This window comes from Mus caroli, unplaced genomic scaffold, assembly GCF_978045245.1.
Source record: "Mus caroli unplaced genomic scaffold, Mus_caroli_1 scaffold_1, whole genome shotgun sequence".
Lineage (NCBI taxonomy): Eukaryota > Metazoa > Chordata > Mammalia > Rodentia > Muridae > Mus > Mus caroli.
This window is the reverse complement of record NW_028227256.1, coordinates 56,968,476-56,974,398: the sequence shown is the minus strand read 5'-3', so window position 1 is coordinate 56,974,398 and position 5,923 is coordinate 56,968,476. Positions and strand designations below refer to the sequence as shown.

At 40.5% G+C, this 5,923-nt stretch overlaps 1 pseudogene; it reads right to left on the bottom strand.

The window, feature by feature from the left end:
* Positions 1–3,446: 3,446 nt before the first annotated feature.
* On the bottom strand, positions 3,447–4,052 carry LOC110303719 (large ribosomal subunit protein uL6 pseudogene; annotated as a pseudogene).
* Between the last annotated feature and the right edge of the window lie 1,871 nt (positions 4,053–5,923).

The following is a 5,923-nucleotide window of genomic DNA, read 5'->3' as shown; positions in this document are numbered from 1 at the left end:
TCATATCTTCTTTTCAGTTGTAAGAATCTATGAGAAAGGAAAACATTTTTTTTTTTTTTTTTTTTGGTTTTTTCGAGACAGGGTTTCTCTGTGTAGCCCTGGCTGTCCTGGCACTCACTTTGTAGACCAGGCTGGCCTCGAACTCAGAAATCCGCCTGCCTCTGCCTCCCGAGTGCTGGGATTAAAGGTGTGCGCCACATTTTTAATAGTATAAAAGTTTTATGTTCATGGAGAAGTAGCAATTGTATATTCTTAATTCAATCTCATGTAAACATTTTAAAAGTGTTAAATCCTTTATTTTCTAAAAATGAGTTTTGGGGGCTGGAGAGATGGCTCAGCGGTTAAGAGCACTGACTGCTCTTCTGACAGCCCTGAATTCAAATCCCAGCAACCACATGGTGGCTCACAACCATCTGTAATGAGATCTGATGCCTTCTTCTGGGGTGTCTGAAAACAGTACGTGTGTGTGTGTGTGTGTGTGTGTGTGTGTGTGTGTGTGTAAAGGAGTTTTGGTTGTTTGTTTTTTTAAGCCATGCTGCCTTACTTTTTGGTTGTTTTTTGGTGGTGTTTTTGTTATTGCTTTGTTTGGGGTTTTGGTTTGGCTTGTTTGTTTGTTTTGGTTTTGAGGTGGTTGGGTTTTTTGTTGTTGTTTGGTTGGTTGTTTGGTTGGTTGGGTTTTTTTTTTTTTCCCAGACTGTTTCTCTCTGTAGCCCTTGCTGTATAGACCTGGCTGACCTTGAACTCACAGATACCTGCCTGCCGCTGCCTCTGCCTCGAGTACTGGGATCAAATGTACGCACCACCACACCCAACTCTGCCTCGCTCATTTCTTAGGGCACTAGTATAAACCATGTAAACACCCTGATCAGCCCTACCAGTTGAAGAGTGTTAATCCATTTTATAAATAGGAATATCCTGAGGAAATCCTGATTACTGCCCAGAAGCTTCATCAGTAGTTCAGCATGGTTTGTCAAGAGACATTTCTACACTCATGACACTGCCTCCTAGTGATCTGTGACACAGGTACTGTAGTACTTGAAAACATTGTGCCTCTTTCTGTAACATGCCCTGAGTTAGTGAGAAACCCACCAGGACTGCTGACTTCCTGCTTGTTCCTTGCCAGGACTTTCTGTTTCAGGTAGAGCTGGAAAAGTTGTTCTCCTGAATTCAGTTCTAACTGTTGGAGGAAGTATTACCTAAAACAGCCCAAGAAACAAACATACAGTATTCCCCTGTACTGGGGCATATAAAGTTTGCAAGACCAAGGGGCCTCTCCTCCCATTGATGGCTGACTAGGCCATCTTCTGCTACATATGCAGCTAGAGACACAAGCTCTGGAGGTACTGGTTAGTTCATATTGTTGTTCCACCTATAGGGTTGCAGACCTCTTCAGGTCTTTGGGTACTTTCTCTAGCTCCTCCATTGGGGGCCCTGTGTTCCATCCAATAGATGACTATGAGCATCCACTTATGTATTTGCCAGGCACTGGCAGAACCTCACAAGAGAGAGCTATATCAGGGTCCTATCAGCAAAGTCTTTCTGGCATATGCAATAGTGTCTGGGTTTGGTGGTTGTATATGAAATGGATCCCCAGGTGGGGCAGTCTCTGGATGGTCTTTCCTTCTGTCTCAGCTCTGAACTTTGTCTCTGTAACTCCTTCCATGGGTATTTTGTTTGCTATTCTAAGGAGGAATGAAGTATCCACGCGTTGGTCTTCCTTCTTCTTGACTTTCTTGTGTTTTGCAAATTGTATCTTGGGTATTCTAAGTTACTGGGCTAATATCCACTTATCAGTGGGTGCATATCAAGTGACTTCTTTTGTGATTGGGTTATCTCACTCAGGATGATATCCTCCAGATACATCCATTTGCCTAACAATTTCATAAATCCATTGTTTTTAATAGCTGAGTAATGTACCACATTTTCTGTATCCATTCCTCTGTTGAAGGACATCTGGGTTCTTTCCAGCTTCTGGCTATTATAAATAAAGCTGCTATGAACATAGGGAGCATGTGTCCTTATTACCAGTTGGAACATCTGGGTATATGCCCAGGAGAGGAATTGCTGGATCTTCCGGTAGTACTATGTCCAATTTTCTAAGGAACCACCAGACTGATTTTCAGAATGGTTGTAGAAGCTTGCAATCCTGCCAGCAATGGAGGAGTGTTCCTCTTTCTCCACATACTCACCACCATATGCTGTCACCTGAATTTTTTATCTTAGCCATTCTGACTTGTGTTAGGTGGAATCTCAGGGTTGTTTTGATTTGCATTTCCCTGATGATTAAGGATGCTGAACATTTTTTCAGGTGCTTCTCAGCCATTCGGTATTCCTCAGTTGAGAGTTCTTTGTTTAGCTCTGTACCCCATTTTTTAATAGGGTTATTTCATTTTCTGGAGTCCAGCTTCTTGAGCTCTTTGTATATATTGGACATTAGTCCCCTATCAGATTTAGGATTGGTAAAAATCCTTTCCCAATCTGTTGGTGTCCTTTTTGTCTTATTGACAGTGTCTTTTGCCTTACAGAATCTTTGCAATTTTATGAGGTTACATTTGTCGATACTTGATCTTACAACACAAGCCATTGCTGTTCTGTTTAGGAATTTTTCCCCTGTACCCATATCTTCGAGGCTTCCCCACTTTCTCCTCTCTAACTTTCATTATCTCTGGTTTTATGTGGAGTTCTTTGAATCCACTTAGACTTGACCTTAGTACAAGGAGATAAGAATGGATTAATTTGCATTCTTCTACATGATAACCACCAGTTGTGCCAGCACCTTTTGTTGAAAATGCTGACTTTCTCATTCATGGTATGCACTGACTGGATGGTTTTAGCTCCCTTGACAAAAATCAAGTGACCATGGGTGTGTGGGTTCATTTCTGGGTCTTCAATTCTATTCCATTGGTCTGCCTGTCTGTCACTGTACCAGTACCATGCAGTTTTTTATCACAATTGCTCTGTAGTACAGCTTAAGGTCAGACATGGTGATTCCACCAGAGGTTCTTTTATTGTTGAGAATAGTTTTTGCTATCCTAGGTTTTTTGTTATTCCAGATGAATTTGCAAATTTCCCTTTCTAACTCAGTGAAGAATTGAGTTGGAATTTTGATGGTGATTGCATTGAATCTGTAGATTGCTTTCAGCAGGATAGCCATTTTTAATATATTAATCCTGCCAATCCATGAGCATGGGAGATCTTTCCATCTTGTGAGATCTTTTTTGATTTCTTTCTTCAGAGACTTGAAGTTCTCATATACAGATCTTTCACTTCCTTAGTTAAGTCACACCAAGGTATTTTATATTATTTGTGACTATTGTGAAGGGTGCTGTTTCCCTAATTTCTTTTTTTTTTTTCCTTCACTATATAAGTCTTTTATTCTTCCAAAAGATCCCAAATTGTTCTTGTGATCAGGATCTCGTTTCTGGAGCCAGGAAACTGAGGCCTCCTCACTCATCAACCTGCTGTACAGTTCCCTTCTCAGACACATAGATGCCGTCCAGTAACTTCCTGATATCCTTCCTTGTTTTTAGCTGTTGTGGCTTGCTGAATCAGGGCAGCTGAATTTGAAACAAGTTCAATATCATTTCCTTCAAGGATTAACTCATCCTTCTGGGCTTGAGAGACAGAACAAGCAACACCTGTCCTCCTACGAACCCTGCGGATGTATTTTTCACCCAAGAAATTTCGGATTTCAACCAAAGAGCCATTCTCCTGTATGACGACGTTGATGGGGAAGTGAGCATACACAGACCGCATCTTGTATAGGAAGCTCAGTGTGACACCCTTGATCATGTTCTGAACATGACTGCAGATGGTCCTGATGGTGGCCAGTTTCTTCTTGTTACCCCACCTTTTGTTAACACGGAGCCTTTTCTTTTTCTTCAGAGAAGACTCAGCTCCACGTTGACGTGATTGAAGTCCCTCTGCAGAGTCCCCCTGGGGCCCTTCACAATGACTGTGTGCCCCTTCAGAGTGATTTCGACATTCTCAGGAATGTCCAAAGTCTGATTGCTGAGAATGGTCTCCATCCTCGCAGTAGATGGGGCAAAGAGAGAAATTATTTCCCTAATTTCTCTCTCATCCTGTTTATCCTTTGTGTAGAGAGAGGCCACTGATTTGTTTGAATTAATTGTATATCCAGCTACTGCACTGAAGCTGTTTATCAGGTTTAGTAGTTCTCTGGTGAAATTTTTAGGGTCACTTATATATACTATCATATCATCTGCAAATAGTGATATTTTGACTTCTTCCTTTCCAATTTGTATCCCCTTGATCTCATTTTTTGTCGAATTGCTCTGGGTAGGACTTCAAGTACTATATTGATAGGTAGGGAAAGAGTGGGCAGCCTTGTCTAGTCCCTGATTTTAGTGGGATTGCTTCCAGCTTCTCTTCATTTAGTTTGATGTTGGCTACTGGTTTGCTGTATATTGCTTTTATTATGTTTAGGTATGGCCCTTGAATTCCTGATCTTTCCAAGACTTTTATCATGAATGGGTGTTGGATTTTGTCAAATGCTTTCTCAGCATCTAACAAAATGATCATGTGATTTTTGTCTTTGAGTTTGTTTATATAGTGGATTACATTGATGGGTTTCCAAATACTAAACCATCCCTGGGATGAATGCAACTTGGTCATGATGGACGATCATTTTAATGTGTTCTTGGATTCGGTTTGCAAGGATTTTATTGACTATTTTTGCGTCAATATTCATAAGGGAAATTGGTCTGAAGTTCTCTCTCTTTGTTGGGTCTTTGTGTCTTTTAGGTATCAGAGTAATTATGGCTTCATAGAATGAATTGGGTAGAGTACCTTCTGTTCCTATTTTGTGGAATAGTTTGAGGAGAGTTGGAATTAGGTCTTATTTGAAGGTCTGATAGAACTCTGCTCTAAACCCATCTGGTCCTGGGCTCTTTTTGCTTGTGAGACTATTAATGACTGCTTCTATTTCTTTAGGGGAAATGGGACTGTTTAGATCGTTAATCTGACCCTGATTTAACTTTGGTACCTGGTATCTGTCTAGAAATTTGTCCATTTCATGCAGGTTTTCCAGTTTTGTTGAGTATAGCCTTTTGTAGTAGGATCTGATGGTGTTTTGGATTTCCTCAGGTTCTGTTGTTATGTCTCCTTTTTCATTTCTGATTTTGTTAATTAGGACACTGTCCCTGTGCCCTCTAGGTAGTCTGGCTAAGGGTTTATCTATCTTGTGGTTTCTCGGAGAACCAGCTCCTGGTTTGGTTGATTCTTTGACTAGTTCTTTTTGTTTCCACTTGGGTGTTTTCCGCCCTGAGTTTGATGATTTCCTGCCATCTACTCCTCTTGGGTAAATCCTTTCATTCTAGAACTTCTAGGTGTGCTGTCAGGCTGCTAGTATGCTCTCTCTAGTTTCTTTTGGGAGGCACTCAGGGTGCCTTTTCATCTTAGGACTGCCTTCCTTGTGTCCCATAAATTTGGGTATGTTGTGGCTTCATTTTAATTAAACTCTAAAAAGTCTTTAATTTCTTTCTTTATTTCTCCTTGACCAGGGTATTATTGAGGAGAATGTTATTCTGTTTCCATGTGAATGTTGGCTTTCTATTATTTATGCTGTTATTGAAGATTAGCCTTAATCTGTGGTGATCTAATCCGTGGAAGCATGGGATAATTTTAATATTTTTGTATCTGTTAAGGCCTGTTTTTGACCAATTATATGGTCAGTTTTGGAGGAGGTACCATGAGACGCTGAGAAGAAGGTATATCCTTTAGTTTTAGGATAAAATGTTCTGTAGATATCTGTTAAATCCATTTGTTTCATAACTTCTGTTAGTTTCACTGTGTCTCTGTTTAGTTTGTGCTTCCAGGATCTGTCCATTAATGAGAGTGAGTTGTTGAAGTCTCCTACTAGTATTGTGTGAGGTGCAATGCGTGCTTTGAGCTTTACTAAAGT